General features: G+C 43.2%; 1 protein-coding gene across 8 annotated transcripts in view; it reads left to right on the top strand.

The window, feature by feature from the left end:
* EXOC6 (exocyst complex component 6) overlaps positions 1-21,612 on the top strand; it is a 404,697-nt gene that overhangs the window by 291,543 nt on the left and 91,542 nt on the right. The gene's annotated exons all lie outside the window — the stretch shown is intronic.

Here is a 21,612-nt window from a genome sequence, read left to right as displayed (position 1 = left end):
AACATGGACCATCCAACTCCGTCCCATCCCCCCCCCCCCAATTGACTAACTGACTTTGATTGACAGCCGTGGGAGCCAATGGCACCGCTGCTGTGTCTCAGCCAATCAGGAGGAGAGTCCTAGATGCCTAAGACACTAGTGGACATCGCTGGAGAGAGATGGGGCTCAGGTAAGTAATTAGGGGTTGCTGGGGAGGCTGCTACACACAGAAGGTTTTTTATCTTAATGCATAGGGGATAAAAAACCTTCTGCCTTTACAACTCCATTAAGATAAAAAGCCTTCTGTGTGCAGCAGCCCCCCTCAGCCCCCTAACACTTATCTGAGGTCCCTCTAGCTCCAGCGATGTTGTAGGAATGTCTCAGCTGTCCAGGAAACCCCTCCTCAATGGCTTAGACAGCAACGCAGCGCCATTGGCTCACAAGTCAGTCAGCCAATGAGAAGAGAAAGGGGGAGGGGCCGGGCCGCAGCTCCGTGTCTGAATGTATACATGGAGCTGTGACTCGTCTCGGGTGCCCTCATAGCAAGCTGCTTGCCGTGGGGACACCCAACAGGAGGGAGTTGCCAGGAAAGACGAAGAGGGACCCGAGAAGAGGAGGATCCAGGCTGCTCTGTGCAAATCCACTACAAAAGAGGAGGTAAGTATGACATGTTTGTTACTTTTAATTAAAAAAAAAACGAGATTTTACAATCACCTTAAAATATTTTTAAATGAGTCATTTCCCGCTAATCACCAATTTTTTTTTTTTTGCATTGTTACATGCTCTTTGTTTGACAACCCCTTGCCTTGACAATGGCTTTGTTTACAAACCTTTTTGTCCCCATGTGATGGAAAAAAAAAGTTAAGCAAAAAAAAGAAATTAAATTTTTTTATGCAATAAAATATAGTTACACCCAAGCATTTAAAATTCCCCTAAAAAAATGTTGAGGCCCCCCACCCCCACCCCCACATATACGCCTGTACGAACACAAGTGCATGCATCGGGGGAGCGCCTACATGTGAAAACATAGATTACGATAAACATGTTACATATTGCTGTGCACGTCGAAATGAGAGCAATAATTCTAGCACAACACCTCCTTTGTAACACTAAACTGATGGCCTATAGGGGGCTTTTGAAGCGTCGCCTATAAAGAATGTAGGGTACTGAAGGTTGGCACACACAAATTGAAGGTTTGACATGTTGGGTATCTATTTACTCGGTGCAACCTTTTCATTTATATTTTACCAAAAATGTGGGTAGTTTATTGCATTTGTTTGTCCTAAAATTCACTTTTGCATGTTTTTAATCAAAATTTTGCATTACCTAGACCTTGTGGTAATATCAAGTGGCATCAAAAAATTGGAACTACCACTTTTTTATTCTCTAGGGTGTATGCTTTCAGAAAATGTATAATGTTTGGTGCTTTATGTAATCTTCAGGCCTGAAATAATTTTTTATAACATGTGCAAAAAAATGCCAAAAACGGCTCTGGCAGTAAAGGGGTTAAACGAGGTGCTTCCCGCCGTATGGTGTTTTAAAAATATTTGCATTGGTGCATGTTCCCCCAGGGCAGTGCCCAGCTTCCCATTCCCGTTATTTTACAACCCCTTCCCTATTAGTCTTAAAGTAGAAATTCACCCTAAAGCTAAAATCTGTAAATCTACTTGCATCTGCAATCTAAGACTAACTTATCTAGCCCTGTAAAGTAGAAATCTCTATACCTACAGTGAGAGAAAAAAAAGCATTTGATCCACTGCTGATTTTGTCTGTTTGCCCAATGACAAAGAAATGATCAGTCTATCATTTTAATGGTCGGTTTATTGTAACAGTGAGAGACAGAATAACAACAAAAATATCAAGAAAAAATACATTTAAAAAAAATATAAATTGATTTGCATTTTAATGAGTGAAATAAATATTTGACCCCCTATCAATGAGCAAGATTTCTAGCTCCCAGGTGTCTTCTATACAGGTAATGAGCTGAGATTAGGAGGAATGCTGCCTATGACCCCAAGAACACCATCCCCACCGTCAAACATGGAGGTGGAAAAATTATGCTTTGGGGGTGTTTTTCTGCTAAGAGGACAGGACAACTTCACTGCATCAAAGGGACAATGGATGGACGGGGCCATTTGCTGTCAAATGTTGGATGAGAACCTCCTTCCCTCAGCCAGGACATTGAAAATGGGTTGTTGATGGGTATTCCAGCATGACAATGACCCAAAACACAAGGGCAAGGCAACAAAGGAGTGGCTCAAGAAGAAGCACATATTAAGGTCCTGGAGTGGTCTAGTCAGTCTCCAGACCTTAATCCCATAGAAAATATGTGGAGGAAGCTGAAGGTTCGAGTTACCAAACGTCAGCCTCAAAACCTTAATGAAGTGGTTCTCAACTCCTGTCCTCAGGACCCACTAACAGGCCAGATTTTACGTATTACCTTGGGGAGATGCAGACTAGAATACTGCAGTCACTAAGCAGCAAATTATATCAGTTGAGAACCACTGCCTTAATGACTTAGAGAGGATCCGCAAAGAGGAGTGGGGTAAAATCCCTCCTGAGATGTGCAAACCTGGTGTCCAACTACAAGAAACGTCTGACCTCTGTCCGCTCCGGACCGGTCATCAGCGGCGGATGCTGTGTGCAGGACACAGCCGACATGGGTTGTGAAATTAATGGGAAGTGACGTCACCCATAGACTTACTATGGGGCTCCTGTTGTCGGCTGCCTCCTCTGCACGCGTCTTCACAGAGAAGCCACTGCTGACAGCTTAGTGTGGGACCTGATCGGCTTCAGAAAAGGTATATATGTTGATTTCTTCTTTACAGTGCTAGATACTGTAGGTTAGTCTTAGATTGTGGATGCCTGTAGATTTAGACCCCTTTCAGATTGGGGCAGTTTGCAGGCGCTATTGCGCTAAAAATAGCGCCTGCAAACCGACCTGAAACAGCCGCTGCTTTCACACTGGAGCGGTGCGCTGGCAGGACGGGAAAAAAAGTCCTGCTAGCCGCATCTTTGGAGCGGTGAAGGAGCGGTGTGTTTACCGCTCCTCCACCGCTCCTGCCCATTGAAAGCAATGGGGCAGAGCGGCTGTATCGCTGGCAAAGCCGGCGCTTTGCAGTGGTTTTTAACCCTTTCTCGGCCGCTAACGGGGGGTAAAACCTCCCCGCTAGAGGTTGAATACCGCCGCTAAAACAACGGTAAAGCGCGGCTAAAAATAGCGGCGCTTTACCGCCGCCCCAGTGTGAAAGGGGCCTTACAGATTTTAAAAATAGAGAAATTTGAATTTCAAGTTTCACCTTTGATTTACTTTATTTGGGTTTGCATAAAGTTCGCAATTTTCCTTTGCGTGTTTATGTAAAAATGGCAAATCACAAATACACAAGCTAGCTACAATTAGTAAGATTTTTGTGGCTGTTCTTGTGCAATCAAAACATGGAATGGAGGTACTGACATTGTTACTTGCATGTCATTTGACAAAAAGTCGATTTCGCCACTGTGATTTTGAGTAAAGTAGAGAACTCTGTTTTATGGCGATAAATAGTTTTTCACAGTTAAAGAGGAACTGCAGTCTGCTCACATCATTTGTAATAAAAACATCTTTGCCATTCTGAAGCTTCCCTCCAACCACTTTGCAGATTATTTTATATATACTGGGATTCTGTACTTGCCAAATATGCTGCAGAAATCTCCCTCCACTGAGTCTGGCTGCAATCATTTTAACTGTAGGCAGCTGAAGCTGCTACCTGTTAACTTTCCTGGATTTACACAGACACACAGAGGCACACCTCCAGCTCTGCAGCTCTCATTGGTCCTCTTATGACTCACCCCCCTCCCTTTCTGGCAAGCTCTCAGGAGAGTGAGAGAGAGAGCTGTGCATGATGTCATAAACCTAGGCTTTTTACCAGACAAGAAACAGGAAGTGGGCTGTATAAGGTATTTACTGGCAGAAAAAAAAAATGTTTTACTCTCTAAAGTTAAAACAACAAGGGCAGAAGATTTAATAGATGGGAAAATGAAAAAATTGCTAAAGATCCACTTTAACAATCTAATGATTAAATTATTAGTTGGGTTCCAATCTAAGCACATTTTTATTAGTTATTCATGGATCAAGCCCGATCATTTGGTTCCCATACTCCCAAGAATACCTCTGCTTTAAATGGTCCTGGATCCAAGCCTTTGAAAATAAAGCCTAGTGTGTCCATTGACTCCTGAGTCCACCTGCTCATGGGAGCGTGCCAGGGATGAATGGCTCCTGTGATGATTTGTCCATTAAATATCTCCTGATCGTGTCTTCAAATTACTGTATATCCATTTATGACGGGTATGATAGTGACTTCTACATAATCCTGCTGCTATTTATTTAGTGGCACTTTAGTCACCTCTATTTTTGAGTGTTATGTGAAGACATCACTTTCTTTACAGTCATTTTGTGCAAATACTAGGGATTTACAAAGCTGCAACATCATTTTACAAAAGCTCAAAACCCATGACTTATTTTAATGACATTTCAGTTTGGCTCAGTTCACACCTGCGATTCCACTGCGGTTTCCCGCATCGCACCCGACTCGCACAACAGTTTACACTGCTATATGCGAACTGCCAGGAGTGTCAATACATTGTTAATGACACCCCCATTTCAGCTCGCATATCGCACTGCAAACTGACAGTTTGGACAGGAATCGGATCACACGGGTGTTAACACCCATGCGATCCGATTCTGGTGCAGACCAAACAAAGGGTCCTGTGCGAGTTTGGTCCGAATGAGATGCAATATCAGCCATACTATCTGTATGGCTGAAATCGCGTTGCACAGACATCGCATGTGATTTGCACTGCAGTGCGGTGCGAATCACATGCGATCTCGCAGAGGGAGAAAATTATTATTTTTTATTTTTTTTTGTAAAGCGCTTGTCAGATAGAAGAAGATCTGGGTAGAAAATCTGCTTTTGTTGCAGGGATTTCATTCACAAGCCCTGTCAGAGGCATTCTGTACATCCCTATGCTCTGTGTGATTTATAACTGTTCCCATCGGCCTCCTCTAGCTTTTCTGCTTTGACATCTTGGGATTAATGGCTACAATGGTGACAGTTCCATTAGCACTCAGAGTGTGCAGATAACTCACAAATGGCAGGTAGCTTCCTACTGTATTGATAAATGGCTTTCTCTGTTTTACAGACACAGAAGGGGAGGTGTGTTCTATACTATCTTATGTTTTAATGTGCAGCATTTAATGGCTGCTGAACAATTTTTTTTTTATCGTTATTTTTTTTTTCTTCTAGTTTACAAATTGCAGTAAATGATCTCAGAATTATGTTCTTGATGCAAGCTGTATGCATACATAACGTTTTTTAAAATGATTTCACACCTATGCGTTTTGTCGCATTGCAGATATGGCGCGTTTAAAAAAATCCTGCTTGGTGCATTTTTGATGCAGTTTTAACAAAAACACTCTGTATAGTGATGAATACTAATCTATGTGAAATGCACATAAACCTATTACACATTACCCCAAAATGAACATCATCCATTCCATAGCTTACAGACTGTCCTAAATGTAACATGGAAAAACCATCTTTTCTGGCAATGCCCATCTATCCAGAGATTTTGACCACTTACCTGCACCTTTTTAAAAGACATTACTGGTCACTGGACACTCTTTTCTAAGCTCACCCAGTTCCGATTGTCCGCTCAAACCCCGATGTGCCTCCAGAACTTCCACTTTGAGCATTTTGCCTATTGTTGGCCCAGTGCTCCAAAAAAAAAAAAATATATATATATATATATTATTCATACTCTCTATAAGGTTATGCACATACAGTGCTGTGAAAAAGTATTTGCCCCTTCCTAATTTTTTTTGTTGCAGATTTTTCACACTTAAAGCAGAGTTCCACCCTAAAGTGGAAGCTCCGCTTATCTGCCTCCCCCCCCCCCCTTCGGTGCCACATTTGGCACTTTTCGGGGGAGGGAGGGGGGGAGCAGGTACCTGGTTTTGACAGGTACCCATCCCCACTTTTGAGAGATCTCACCGCAGTGAGATCCCTGGGAAGTTCGGCCCCCTTCTCCTTCCCCCACCGCTTTGCGCATGCGCAGTAGGCAACCGGCTGTGAAGCCGAAAGGGTTTACTGCCGGTTTCTCTTACCATGAATGGCGGCAGCACCCGAGAGCTAATAGAAACATCAGCTGGGGTGCCGACATCGCTGGATCCTTGGACAGGTAAGTGTCCTAGTATTAAAAATCAGCAGCTACAGTATGTGTAACTGCTGACTTTTAATTTTTTGCTGGGGGACATTTTTTGCTTTTTAAATGATTCAGATCATCAAACAAATTAAGGTGTTTGAACTTTTATTGTGTTTATTGTTTGTTTATTAATATTGTGATTGATTTTTTATTTTTTTTTTCGTTTTGTTTGAGTGTGTATGTGCATGTATGTGTATGATTGTGTAGTTAGATTATTGGTAATTCATTACAGTATATTTGACTTATTAATTATTGTATGACTTTATAGTGATGAGACATTAAATAGTTTATTATTAATTATGGAGAAGGGGTGGGATTAGATAAGTTTGAACTTCTTCCCATTGCTTTTCGGATATGTAAACTAAATAGTTTTTTTATAGTTTTTTTTTTTTTTGTCTTCTTTTGTAACTAGTTTTTTTGTGACTGTCTACTACTGAATGTTTACTTCTTTTATTTTGTATGGTTTTTCCTTTCTTTTAAATGTTCAAAATAAAGTAAAACCAACTAACTAAATTTTAATATTACACAAAGGTAACCTGAGTAAATACAAAATGCAGTTTTTAAATGATGATTTAATTTATTAAGGGAAAAAAGCTGTCCAAACCCGCCTGGCCCTATGTGAAAAAGTTACGTTCAATTTCACTTGCTACAGCCAGGCCTGATTACTGCCAGACCTCTTGAATCAAAAAATCACTTAAATAGAAGCTGTCTGACAAAGTGAAGCACACTAAAACATCTTAACAACCAACACATCATACCGCGATCTAAATTCAAGAACGGATGAGCAACAAAGTTATTAACATGTATGAGTCTGGAAAGGGTTGCACCAAAACCACTTTTTTAAGACAGAGTACAAGTACCAATACTTTCTTTCAAGTACTCGCCAATACCGATTACTGATACTTTTTTAATGTAATCGTTTTTTATTTTATTTTTTTACATTTTTATTTTTTACAATTTCTTTTAAATAATTTTTTACATTTATTTTCTTTTACAATGCTTTCTTTTTTTTGGGGGGGGGGGGGAGTGGACAGTGTCAATGTGTTTTTTTATTTAATGTTTTATGCTTTTTACAATTTAACCTTTCAAATATTTTTTTTTATCAGCCCTCTTGGGGGGGCTTTGGTGAGGTATCAGGGGTCTTAACAGACCCCTGACATCTCCCTTTTGAGACAGGGAAAGGGACTGAGGACACAAATTCCCCAGTCCCTTTCTCAGCAGCCTCAGCTGCACTGGAGATAGCGGCTCCTCTCCATTCATAAACTGAACCATCGTGAACACAGTTTACAATGCTCAGTTATGAATAGACAGAGTCAGTGATCACTGACTCTGTGCATTCAGAAAAGGAAGGAGCTGGTAAATGATAGATAGACTCCTTCCTCCACTCTCCATCCTCCGCTCTCCATCCTGACAGATCGAGGACAAAGGGGGTGGAGGAGCACGAAGAGGAACAGGAGCAGAGCACGGAGGGGAACAGGAGCAGAGCACGGAGGGGGACAGGAGCAGAGCATTGAGGGGGACAGGAGCAGAGCACGGAGGGGGACAGGAGCAGAGCACGGAGGGGGACAGGAGCAGAGCATTGAGGGGGACAGGAGCAGAGCACGGAGGGGGACAGGAGCAGAGCATGGAGGGGGACAGGAGCAGAGCACGGAGGGGAACAGGAGCAGAGCACGGAGGGGGACAGGAGCAGAGCACGGAGGGGAACAGGAGCAGAGCACGGAGGGGAACAGGAGCAGAGCACGGAGGGGGACAGGAGCAGAGCACGGAGAGGAACAGGAGCAGAGCACAGAGGCGGACAGGAGAACAGAAGGGGGGCGGAGGAGTCTGAAGAAGCATGGAGGAGGACACAGAGGGGGACTGGAGAAGGATACGGGGACAGTCAGGGGATGATCGGTACGGCAGTGGGGGGAGTTACAAGCACCGATCCCCCTGTATAGCTGAAAGCCATGGGAGGGAGAGGAGGAGAAGCGGCTGTCAGCTGCTTTATTGTCAGCTGCTTTATTGAAATCTATACAGGGGGTTTGGTGCTTGATACTGCCGCCACCGATCACCCCTGACTGCCCAGGTATCGAATCAAGCATCGGAGCATTTACTAATATCGGTATCGGTGCAACCCTAGTTGCAACCAAACAAATTCTCAACAATGTCTATGGATACAGAGGTGAGTGAAGACTTGTTTTAAAGTGCTTTACTGCTTGTTGAGAATATGTATATACTTTAGTGTGTTTGATCTTGGCCCAGGTTTACTTTGAAGGAGAACTCTATATAAAACATGTTGATAAGCTAGAATAATACTGTAGGTTTTGTGAAGCTATGTAAACCACAGAAGTGTGTATATTAAAGGTACATATCTGTTCCTAAAAGTCTGATATATGCTTGCAATAGGAGCATTGTGTGGATACGAGTACCCTTTTGATCATTTTGTCATCTTGCCACAGTTAAAGTACTGTATATTAGCTGGGAATGATTGCAACCAATGTGTTTTTAAAATACAAAAGGCACCTCAGACCCCCTATTATCATTTTATTAGCACCCCCAACACTCCTGTCTCCTCCAATGCCAACATTAAAAAGATCCATGTCCTGTTAAGGCTCAGATAAAAGAAATCCTTGGCCTCGATATATCCCCCTTTCCCCGATTCATTTTCTCTTCCACATCCCTCCCCTACCGGTTAGCCAGTATAAGAGAAGCGTTTTGCCTCACTTGTTGAATGCAGCTAAGCGTTTGCTCCTAATTTATTGGAAGCGCGCACATATTCCTAGGCGGGAGTAGTGGATCCGCAAGGTGAATGAGATCAGGGAAGCTGAGGATTGGATTGCAACCTGCAAAGGCACCCAAGAACTATTCACCAGCATCTGGGCATTATGGCTAGACCACATTTACGGTTCAGCACGAGTATCATCCAGTTTGCACTTGGCATTGCAAGAATTGGCAGAACCATCCCTTCGACGGCATATTCAGCTTCAACAGCAGTGAAACCAGGCTTACCTTTTGGTAAATGATAAGGCCATCTCTTATCCCCCCCACTCTTTTCCCCTTCTTTTTAGTCTACTATTATTTTTGCTTTTACAGAGTGGCGGACTTGGTGTGAGTGATTGTATAATACTACTGTATATTGTATTGTTTTCCAAAATTCCTGTTCTTCTTTTTCCCCCTACGTATTATTTTCTAATGCATTGGATTGACATGCAGAATTAATGTCTCACTATCGCGAGGGAGGTCACCTCTTATGAGGATGACGTTGATTCCCCTCTTCGATACTTCGGCATTCTCTAGAGTAGCACAGGGAGAGGTTTGATGGAGGTCTTTTGCACCTCCCTCTCCCTGTGTTTGATCCAGTCGGGCTGCCTGGACTTACAGTTAATATTTTTCTGGTTTCCTTGATTTATGTTCATGTGAGACTAAGTTTGGAATATGGGTTTCCTTGTTGGGATCCTTTAACGCACAAGTCCGTGGCTATGTCTTTCTGGCCGCTCCTCATTTCTTTTGAGGAGAGCCCTATTGTTATATTGGCCCTCTTTTCTTTCTTTCTTCATCATCTATACTTATATATAATGCACATGTCCTCAAGAAGCTTCTATCTGAACTTTCCTGAATATGTTTGGTATGACATATTATTTTTTTTTCTTTGTCTTAAAGATTATATATAAAAAAAAAGATCCATGTCCGTGTCCTGAAGTGATGATGTCACTTCCCTGGTCATGTGACATTGCTCGATCCTAGTGAGGAGCTACTAGACTCGGGCACTGTCATAGGGAGAAGGTCACAAGCTGCTTCATACCCGGAGATGGGACAATATTGGGACAGATGCAGGGAATAAAAGACTCTTTCAGAGACACAGTTACTTTTCCCTGCATGGGCTAAGTGACTTTTTCTCTTTAAGTCGGGGAAAATAGGTACATCAGAAAAGATGTTCTCTGATTGGATGATGTGAAGACTCTGACATCATCCACCCCTCCTATCAGCCTTATCCACTCAAAGAACACCTTGTGTTTATTGAAATAAAAATACAAGACCTTCACTGAATGGCAAAGGTGCAAAGCGAGTAACCCTGTGTTCAATATACAGAAAACAAGTCACTTGAGCAGCATCTACACATCATATTGCTGTATGAGATCTCGGTAATGTGCTACTAACAACGCTCAACCAAATCGCAAAGGAGATCGCAGCTGGCTCTAGCACCACTGGTATGAATTTAAAAGTAGGAAAACATCTCATCAACATTGCATGCTGACACATGTCATGGGCCGTACACACGATAGGATCTTCTGACAACAAATGTTGGATGTCAGCTTGTTGCCGGAAAGACCGACCGTGTGTACGCTCCAGAGAACATTTGTTGTCAGAATTTTTGCCAACAAATGTTTGAGAGCAGGTTCTCAAATTTTCCGCCAACAAGACTTGTTGTCGGAAATTCCGAGCGTGTGTACACAATTCCGACGCACAAAAGTCCACACATGCTCGGAATTAAGCAGAAGAGCTGCACTGGCTATTGAACTTCATTTTTCTCGGCTCGTAGTACGTGTTGTACGTCACCACGTTCTTGACATTCGGAATTTCCGACAACATTTGTGTGACCGTGTGTATGCAAGACAAGTTTGAGCCAACATCCTTCGGAAAAAAATCCACGGTTTTGTTGTCGGAAAATCCTAACATGTGTACATGGCTTTAGTCTACAGCCTTTTTAAAGGCAAATGCCGCGTACACATGATCGGGATTCTGGTCGGAAAAAGATATGATGGCTTTTCCGACGGGATTCCGCTCAAGCTTGCCTTGCATACACACGGTCACACAAAAGTTCGCTGAACTTTCGACTGTCAAGAACGCAGTGACGTACAACGCTACAACAAGCCAAGAAAATTAAGTTCAATGCTTCCGAGCATACGTCTAATTGTTTCCGAGCATGCGTAGGAATTCTGCGCGTCGGAATTGCTACAGACGATCGCATTTTCGGATAGGAACTTTTTCCGACCGAAAAATTGAGAACATGCTCCCAGTCTTTTGCTGGCCGAATTTCCAATCGTGTGTACGCGGCATTAGAGTTTTCAATTGATTTCCAGTTGTTATTGTGAAGCGCACAGGTGTGTTATACAATACCCCAACTATACATTGTCTAAAATATGCATGGAGCAGTGTAAATGTGTACTGGATCTAGAAGGACTTTGAAGCCAAACATTATTGCAAATTGTTGTAAAATTTCTGTAAGTAATTCCTGTTGCCACCACTTATCAGCTCAATTCTCATCCAAATGCTGGATTGGGATGTAATGGATTTCTTTTGTTTAGTAAGTAGGTGTAAACAGTCACAAGATCAGGGAAATATCACTTATGATAGGAATTTACGGCTCCCTCGTACATTGGTAGACATACTGTATCAGTCTACAATGACTCCATTATAGTGGAGGTTTTTTTATATTGTTCAGTCAGCTATAAAAATGTGTTCTCATACTTGCCTTAAGAGTGAAAATGTCCATAAACGGCCTGTTAAAACCAACCGACCATCAATCACCTTTCATTTCTTATATTAAGCAGGCCATAGATGGTTCCTGCTTAACCGACTGAAATTCGAACCGTGTTTGGGCAAGCTGAATGTACCAAGTTGAATAAACTTGGGTACAACCAGCAAGCTAGATTTTTGGGCCGGCCATAAACGAAGCAAAATTCTTTCCTGCAACCACGGTGTTGACAGGGGAATTCCTCCCACAGAGCTATTGTGTTCTCCCAGCCAGGGGGGACAGGGGAAGCCCTTCCAACCAAGAGAACACAGTAATCAAAGGGAAATGAGTAGACGTGATGGAAGTTGCTGCTACTGTCTCTTCCCGTCTATGTACTACCTTCCCGTCTGTCTCTTCCCAAGCTATGTACTACCTTGTAACTAAGGCCTTACTAATTCAAGAGAACACAGTGATTGTTGCTAGCGGCTATAACAGGCGCTAGCAATAATCACATTTAAAATCCAGCAGGCTGGTTGTACTTAAGTTGATCGATCAACTTGGGTCCATTCAGCCTGCCCATACATGGTTTGAATCTTGGCCGGTTCCTGTCGAACCGGCCGAGATTCAAACCATCTATGGCCGGCTTTACCTGCGATTATCGCTAGCGGCTGCTATGGCCACTAGTAATAATTACTTTGTTCTCCTGGCGGGGATGGCTTCCACCGCCCCCCCACCCATGGTTAAACAAAAGAAATTTGCTACGCCTATGGTCAGCCTTACTCCTGTGAGGATGAAATCTGGCACTGTCCATGTTCTCATTGCAGCTCAGCAGGCAAGTGGTTAGCATGCTTGTATTGCAGCACTGAAGTCCTTATATTAATCCCTACTGATAAATCATGAGAATAAACATTGCATGCTTTCTCCAACTTTTAGGTTTTCCTCTTGATTTTCTACTTTCCTCCTACACCACAAAAACATACTGGTTGGTGACATGGCTTCTGACTAGACTTGCCTTCGTGTAGGTGACTGTGGTAGGGATATTGGGGTATAGGCTGGCAGTGATGTGGATGGCAAGGTGGTAAGTGAAAGTGGGAAATTAATAATTGCTCTTTGCATTGCCAGAAGCCTGCAGATGTATATGTCAAGCTTAGCAAAGTCTGTTTGAGATGTGTGTACATTAAGAGTCATAGCACACAGTGCAAATATGGAATTCCAGACATGACTCTCTGATTTATGGTGTGTTTGGATGGGGTACATATGGGCAGGTGTGTTTGATGCAAAGAATAAATTATGCATGGCCATCTGTATAGGAGAAATCATATGACTTGTCCCTCCCTAGGGAAGGCTATAAGACAGATATGATGCACTTTTGTCTTTCCCGTGTCCTGTAAAACTCAGATATGTTTTCTCATCTGTTTACGACTGCTGTGTTTTATTATTACCGGAGAGAGCTGTCCTGGCAGCTCTACATCATGAACACGGCAACTACTACATGCCCAGTTGTTTTTCATGTATAATCTGTAGGAAATGGTTTTGAGGTATTTATTGCGATAAGCCCTTTACGCTGCTCTGTTGTCACAAAGGATCACTTTTCAGCATGGGAATGCACCACATACAGTTTTGCAGATCTGTACAGACAATAACAGTGCTTTATGAGCTGCAAAACATGTTTATGTGCTGTACAGTTAGCTTTCCACTATATGTCTGTTATGTGTTCCTATTCACAGAGCATGCCTAAAAAAAGTTTTTGAAAAATATTTCTTGCCTTTTAGATGTTTCTCGGGACGAGGTGTCATGGCTGACTGCAAGGTTTTTTAACCACTTAAGGTTAAAATCTTTTTTTTGCTAGCAAATTACTTAGAACCCCCAAACATTTATATATATATTTTTTTTCAGACACCCTAGAGAATAAAATGGTGGTCATTGCAATACTTTATGTCACACCGTATTTGCGCAGCTGTCTTACAAGCGCAATTTTTTTGAATGAAAAAATAAGACAACAGTAAAGTTAGCCCAATTTTTTTCTATATTGTGAAAGATAATGTTACGCCGAGTAAATTGATACCCAACATGTCATGCTTCAAAATTGCGCCCGGTCGTGGAATGGCGACAAACGTTGGCACTTAAAAATCTCCATCGGCGACGTTTAAAAATTTCTACAGGTTACCAGTTTTGAGTTACAGAGGAGGTCTAGGGCTAGAATTATTGCTCTCGCTCTAACAATCGTGGCGATACTTCACATGTGTGAGGGTCACATTTATTCCTATTACAACGAATGTAAACATCCCTTGTAATAGAAAAAAAGCATGACAGGACCTCTTTAATGTGAGATCTGGGGTCAAAAAGACCTCAGCTATCACATTTACCCTTAAATGCAATTATAAAAAAAAAAATGTCTTCTTATTTTTTTTTTTTTTCAATAAAAAAAATTTTCCCCTTTAAGGACAATGGGCGGAAGTGACGTTTGACATCGCTTCCGTCATCCAACGTCATTAAAGTCATCGATTGAGGGGCCATCATTCCCTCACTTGACTCACAGCCTCTGGGGGGAAAGGATCGGATCGTCTCCGCCGATACCGGCAGCTCCGGTAAGCGGTGGAGACAACTGAACCTATCTGCAGCCAAGACCCCGGTATTCTACGTCAAAGTACCGGCGTACAGCTACAGCGGTTTGCGGTAAGTGGTTAAACAGTGTTAGAGTGAGCCTGTTATGGCAGACATAGCTGTCCAGTCCCCTCTCAAACAAAGAGAACAATGTTGAATTTTTCCTTGCTGTACATTTGAGCTTAAAAATACTGCTTTTACAGGCGTTTGAGTTTTTTTTTCTCTGCTTCTAAACTCCTCTCTATGTTAACCTATATGTCCATGGACACTATAGACATTTACAGGAGTTTAGAGGCAGAAAAAAACATCACTTGTGCATTCAGGAGAGGAGCTTTTAAGCATAAAAAAACTGCTGACGCATTTAAACGTAAGTTAGCGCTTGCTGCTTTTAGCTTTTGATCGTTTTTTTTTTTTTATTCCAATAGCCAAAATAAATAAATAAACGCCCAAGCACTTGATGTGACTAAACATGCTTGAAAAAACCATGGCTTAGGAGTGTTTTTGCAACATGCTTTTCAGGAAAGGGGTGGGGACGGACGAGCGATCTCCGCCCCCCCCTCCTGGACCATACCAGGCCACACACCCTCAACATGGGGGTTGTGGGTGCTTTGGGGGCATCTTGTCCCCATGTTGATGCCTTTTTGCCATGTACACTGCCTTTTTTACCCCATGCTCATTCACATGGGGGCGTGATCTGGGGGACCAGATTCCGATAAGCCCCCTGCCCGCAGACTCCAACACTCCCACTGCCCAGGGTTGTCGGGAAGAGGCCCTTGTCCCCATAAATATTGTGAGGGCGTGTGGCCTAGTATGGTCCAGGGGGGGTGAGGGCGCTTGCTTGGCCCCCCTCCTTTCCTGACCTGCCGGGCTGCATACTTGGATAAGAGTCTTGTAAGGATTTGGGGGGGGGGGCACGCCTTTTATTTTGGTGCGGGGTTCCCCTCAAAATCCATACCAGACTGAACATTTTTTTTTGCCATTTTGGTGTGGGGTTCCCTTTTAAGATCCATACTAGACTCATAGGGCCTGGTATGGACCCTTAGTGTGGGGGACCACACGCTGTTTTTAAAAAAAATTGTGGCATGGGGTTCCCCTTCAAGATCCTCAGAGCAGAAATCGCACCACAAGTCGGATCATGATGATCCGACTTAGATGCGAATTCCATTCAAATCAATGGGCTGAAAGTCGGATCAGTTAAGATGGCTCTCCTAGGAATCAGTTGACTTTGACATGTCCAGAAAAACGCTTGACGTGGCTAAACGCTGTATCTTAACATTTATAAGCAGTTACAAGCGTTTGAAATGCCGGTAAATGACTGTCCTGAATGCGATTTATCTGCATTCCCCAACACCCAAAGAATAATTTTTCTGCACCTGTTTGACAAGTGCATATCATTGCAATTTTTTACAGCAAGGCCAATTCTTGCTTTCATCAAGAGTACCTCTATAGGGTTACGGTGGGAAGGCGCCACCGACACCCAAAGACCAATTTTTACGCACCCGTTACTTCTATCCAAAGTCAAAGTGACACCAGAATGTATCCAAAAAATCTCTAATCTTGTTCCCAGTGCACTACATTGTGGCCTCATCATACACACTAGCTCCCCAGCTGTTGCTGAGCAAAATAAAGGCAGTTTGCAGGGAAAATGTCATTTTTTTTTTGGGCTTTAAAAAATGCAATTATTGCTGCAGCAGATTTTAGACATGGTACAGATCTGCCACTTTACAGGTAGACTAAGGGGACCCCCCAGGGCATTATATTGGAAGGAATTTTTCATGTTTATGCTTTCACTTTAAAAATCAAAAAATCACTGCTCATTTAAAAATTACTTTTTTCACAAACTTGTCTTTTATTGATACATGTCCCCAGGGCAGGACCCGGACCCCTAAAACCATTGTATGCCCAATTACTTGCATATAAGCCTTCAAAATGGGCACTTTTGATTTTTGACATTCGGGTCCAGTTGACTTTAATGAGGTTCAGTATTCGGTTCCGAACTTTTGCGGTGTTCGAAAGTTCAGGTGCGAACGGAACAGGGGTCCATTCGGCCCATCTCTAATAGTGCAGTGTTAATTTTGACATCAAATTTCGATTTAGTTTTAATCATAGTCTTTTGACTAAAATGCCATTTTAGTTTTAGTTGTATTTTAGTCATCTGAAATGTTTTAGTTTTGGTCGACTAAAACAGTGTTAGTTTAGTCGACTAAAATATTTTCATCCTCGAAATTAACACTACCAGATTGTCTGCAAAAGTGGAAATGCTCTTTAGGCAAACTCACATATGCAGTAGCCACACCCACTTTTGATTTAGGAATTGCTTCTGTAGAATGCTACACTTCACCTAACTGTAAAACTTCAGTAAATCTTACTCAGTGGGGTTGATTTGCTGTAGGAAAATGGGCTGTTCAGCTTCTAAGAGAATTTTTTTTTAGCTTAGTGAGAGAGGTGAAGCTCCGCTGACTTCCATCGACCATAGCTGCTGAAAAAGGATAAATGTCCAAAAAATATTTAAAAAAAAAATCAATTACGCACAAGCAAAAATACAGGTTTTTTTTCCTTGCATGTGAATGTGTTCTTTGCAAAGTGTTTTTTTAGCACATTCACTAAGCTAAGGGAGAATTCCCTTGCAAAGTGAACAGCCTATTGGCCAGACAGATGAACAGCCCTGGACGCATCAGTCCCTAATCAACTGTAACCACTGAGATAAGCGGTTACATGCAAACTTTTTTAGAAAATGACGTTTCAGCTACAACCTCTGTAATAGCTTTCCCAATACATAAAGTACCTAGAGACACACTTATGATTTCATTTTAGTTTGGTTGTACAGCCATTAGATTTTCAATAAGGTAGTACAGATAACCCCACTAATATAACCACTTGCCAACCAGCCACAGTATATATACTCTAGGCTCTCCTACGCAAACCGACGTAGCCGTGCTTGCATGTTCAACTGCACGCACGCGTCGGCGCCTACCCGTCGGCGGCACGCACCCGCGACTTCAATGCCTGTCAACGACCTGTGATCTCGGTACACAGAGGCAGAACGGGGATCTGGATATGTAAATAAAGCGGATCCCCGTTCTGTCAGGGGACATCATGGAGATCTGCTGTACCCAGTAAACGGGAAACAGCGCTTTCTGTGGTGTTCCAGTAAGCCCATCCCCCATACAGTTCGAACACACCCAGAGAACACAGTTAACCCCTTGATCACCCCCTAGTGTTAATCCCTTCCCTGCCAGTGTCATTTATACATTGATCAGTGCATTTTTATAACACTGATCAATGTAATAATGTCACCGATTCCCAAAAAGTGTAACTTGAGGTCAGATTTGTCACAGTCCCGCTAAAAATCGCAGATCGCCGCCATTACCAGTTAAAACATTAAAAAAAAAATAAAAGTCCATAAATCTATCCCCTATTTTGTAGACGCTATAACCAATCAATATACGCTTATTGTGATTTTTTTTTACCAAAAATATGTAGCAGAATACATATTGGCCTAAACTGATTTTTTTGTTTAAAACGCAAAAAATAAAAACCACAGAGGTGATCAAATAAAGAAAGCTCTATTTGTGGGGAAAAAAAGGACATACATTTTGTTTGGGTACAGCGTTGCACGCCCGCGCAATTGTCAGTTAAAGCGACGCAGTGCCGTATTGCAAAAAATGGCCTGGTCATTAAGGGAGTAAAACCTTCCAGGGCTGAAGTGGATAAGAAAACATGTTGGATGAACTAAAGTTGTTGGCAGCAGTTTATTGATCTTCCATGTCTGACGCACACAGAAGTATACAAGCTGCAGTGTAAATTATGAGGGTATCGTAGCCTAGTAGATCTGAATTGTTGCCCAGCTTCCACCCAGCAACAAATACACTATATTGACAAAAGTATTGGGACGCCTGCCCTTACAGGCACATGAACTTTAATGAAATCCCAGTCTTAGTCTGTAGGGTTCAATATTGAGTTGGCCCACCCTTTGCAGCTATAACAGCTTCAACTCTTCTGAGAAGGCCGTCCACAAGGTTTAGGAGTGTGTCTATGGGAATGTTTGGTGATTCTTCCAGAAGTCCATTTGTGTGGTCAGGCATTGATGTTGGACACTGCGCTCTTTTTTTGTCCCAAAGGTGTTCTATCGGGTAGAGGTCAGGACTTGCTTTGTTGACATGGATGAGCGGGTTTGGGGTGGAGGAACTTGACTGGCCTTCACAGAGTCCTGACCTCAACCCGATAGAACACATTTGTGTCTCAATACTTTTGACAATAAAATGGATGTATGACTTAGAAAAAGATGGGGGTTTCCTAGATGTCCGTGAACATTGGTAATAATTGGATCTTTACAAATAGGTTCTCTGGATGCACAATTGCCATATTTAGGACCTTCCCACCCTTTAAAACAGACATTTCTTCTTAGCAGGCACTGAACTCCAGTGTGCACATGTAATTCCCCTTGAAGTGTTTTACCTAAACACATGAAAGGCCCAGTCCAGTAAAGTATTTTTGCTTCAGACATTTTATTGGTGACATGTACATATAGAGAGAGAATAGCATTCTTAGGCATTACTTAGAGGCTTACACCTAATGTGAGCATGCTAAGCTCGCGCCCACCTCTGAGAGCTTCTCTTTGATTGCTGTCTTGCTACATGTAGACCTTTTACTGAGCAACTGTTATAACAAAAGCAGATGTTTAAAATAAGTTGACAGCTTAGGAATTAGTATCTTTCAGAACCCTGCGGTAATCATTTCCCTTGGGACATCTATAAATAAGCTTCTTCCATGAGTACAGCGTGTTACATGTTTTTAAACTTTGAATAGCTCTTAAAAAGTATTGTGATTGGGGCAAAATGTTGAATACCTGACATGTTAAGAATACAATATGTGTAGCAATTTCAGCGATTAACAGGCTACAAGAGACTTACAGCTGAATAAGTAGTATTAAAGTGCGATTAAACCTTCACAAGTAAAATGCATACAATGATGCAAACATCAGCACTTACGGACATTGCTGTGGGCCTTTCTTTCCAGCACTGCAGTTGCCTTTCTTTCCCCATTAGAAAGTGCTGTCATGCCTGGTGGTGGTTTCAGGTGTGGCCCTCCCCTGCCAGGGTTCCACTGGAGACACCTTTGTGTGTCTTACAGTGATTTGGCCTTTTTGTTATAAACCCTTGCATTCAGGTAAAAAAAATGAGAGCCTTTGGATTTTAACATTGTTTTATCTAACTGACCACATAATGTAACATCAGTTTATGGTTTCAGAATTTCACCAGCATTTTAATTGTGTGAGTGTTTAAACCGAGAGTCCCATACATGAGGAGTGATTGACAAATCTAGGACCTTTCCTTTTTCACTCCTGTTCCACAGCAGGTCATACCTTAGGACTGGGGTCGGAAACCCGTCGATCGCAGGCTACCTGTCGACCGCGAGTAGGTGACAAGTAGACCCGGAACTGGTCTACACCGCCAACCCCCGCCTTCTCTCTCCGCCCTCAGCCTCCCTTGCCATGCCTTCGGTCCTCCTCTCTCTTCCCCCCCTGCCTCCGCCGCTGTCATCAGTGAACAGCGGGGACCGAGAGCCAGCACAGCTCAGGACAGAGGGCAGGGGGAGGAGCTGGTCAAGTTAACTTTTCAAGTTAACCCACAGGTGATTGGTTGCTAGGTCCTAATCCTAAAACCAATCACCAGCTTGTTAATATGAAAAGTCACTCTGCCAGCTTCCACCCCGCCCCCTGTCCAGAATTGTGCTGGCTCTCAGTCTCCTGTGTGCACAGGTAGGATGCAATGGGAGGGAAGGGGGGAAGAGGACACTACTACACTACTGTGTGTGGTTTGGGGGGGGTGTGTGAAGGGGACAGTGGACACCACTGCTATTAACAGGGCCACCCCCATAGCAGTGTCCTCTACCACCCTTCAAATCACCCCCCCAATCCCTGCATTCTGAGCATTACACACACTCCTGATCTTTGCATTCTGAGTGTAACCCACTCCTGATCCCTGCATTTGGAGCACAACGCACCCCTGATCCCTGCATTTGGAGCACAACCCACTCCTGATCCCTGCATTTGGAGCACAACGCACCCTTGATCCCTGCATTCGGAGCACAACGCACCCCTGATCCCTCCATTCGGAGCACAACGCACCCCTTATCCCTCCATTCGGAGCACAACGCATTCCTGATCCCTGCATTCTGTGCATAACCCACTCCTGATCCCTGCATTCGGAGCACAACACACTCCTGATCCCTGCATTTGGAGCACAACGCACCCCTGATCCCTCCATTCGGAGCACAACGCACCCCTTATCCCTCCATTCAGAGCACAACGCATTCCTGATCCCTGCATTCTGAGCATAACCCACTCCTGATTCCTGCATTTGGAGCACAACGCACTCCTGATCCCTGCATTCTGAGCATAACCCACTCCTGATCCCTGCATTTGGAGCACAACGCACTCCTGATCCCTGCATTCTGAGCATAACCCACTCCTGATCCCTGCATTTGGAACGTAACACACTCCTGATCCCTCCATTTGGATCGCAACGCACTCCTGATCCCTGCATTCGGAGCGTAACACATTCCCAAACCCTGCACTCTCTTGTAATACTTTTTTTTTTTGGTGTGCACTGCGTTTGTGATCTACATTTGGGGTTAACAATGTATCATCACTCACCGTAGATGATAAAAGGCAGTGCACTTTAAACATGGTGCAGAAAACACACATGGAACATCCTTTTCTGGCATCGCGTTCTGGTGTGAACAGGTCCTAACAACAGGACACTGTGCCCGGTGATCTTTGAATTCATAACTGTTGTTAAAGTAGATCTCCATCTCTCTAAGGTTGCCTACCCCTGCCTTAGGAGGTGTGAATCAGCAATATAGAGCACTCATAACTCCATGAACCTAAAAGAGCACTTTCTTATATGATAGGCACAGCATGGCGCCCTATCTGTTGGAGCTCAATGCCAGTCATTATTCCAAATTACTAAGCCACGGAGTCTTCTTATCCTACATACCAAACTTTGGTCACGTCTAGCGTACAGGTAAGCCTATATTGAGGCTTGCCTGTAGGTAATGTAAATATCTCCCACAAAAATAAATATCCATTTAGGAGATATTTACTTGGGAAGCTGCCGGTGACATCACCGGTGCATGCGCTCTGAAGGAATGGCATACCTGTGCCATTCCTTCAGAGCCCTGTGCTGTAAACAATGACTCCTGCACGCATGCACGGGATTGACATCATTGTGGCTTGTCCATTCAAAGACCCAGAGCCCGCGAACCCAGAAGGAAAACTGGGTGAAGATGGAAGGCCTGTCAGCAGTGACAGCGTGCCGCTGGAGGGCTTTGTTTTAGGGTAAGTTTCACAT

The sequence above is a fragment of the Aquarana catesbeiana genome, linkage group LG08 (genome assembly GCF_042186555.1).
Source record: "Aquarana catesbeiana isolate 2022-GZ linkage group LG08, ASM4218655v1, whole genome shotgun sequence".
In the NCBI taxonomy this organism is placed as follows: Eukaryota; Metazoa; Chordata; class Amphibia; order Anura; family Ranidae; genus Aquarana; species Aquarana catesbeiana.
The sequence above is the reverse complement of the archived record's forward strand: the minus strand, read 5'-3'. Positions and strand labels throughout refer to the sequence as shown.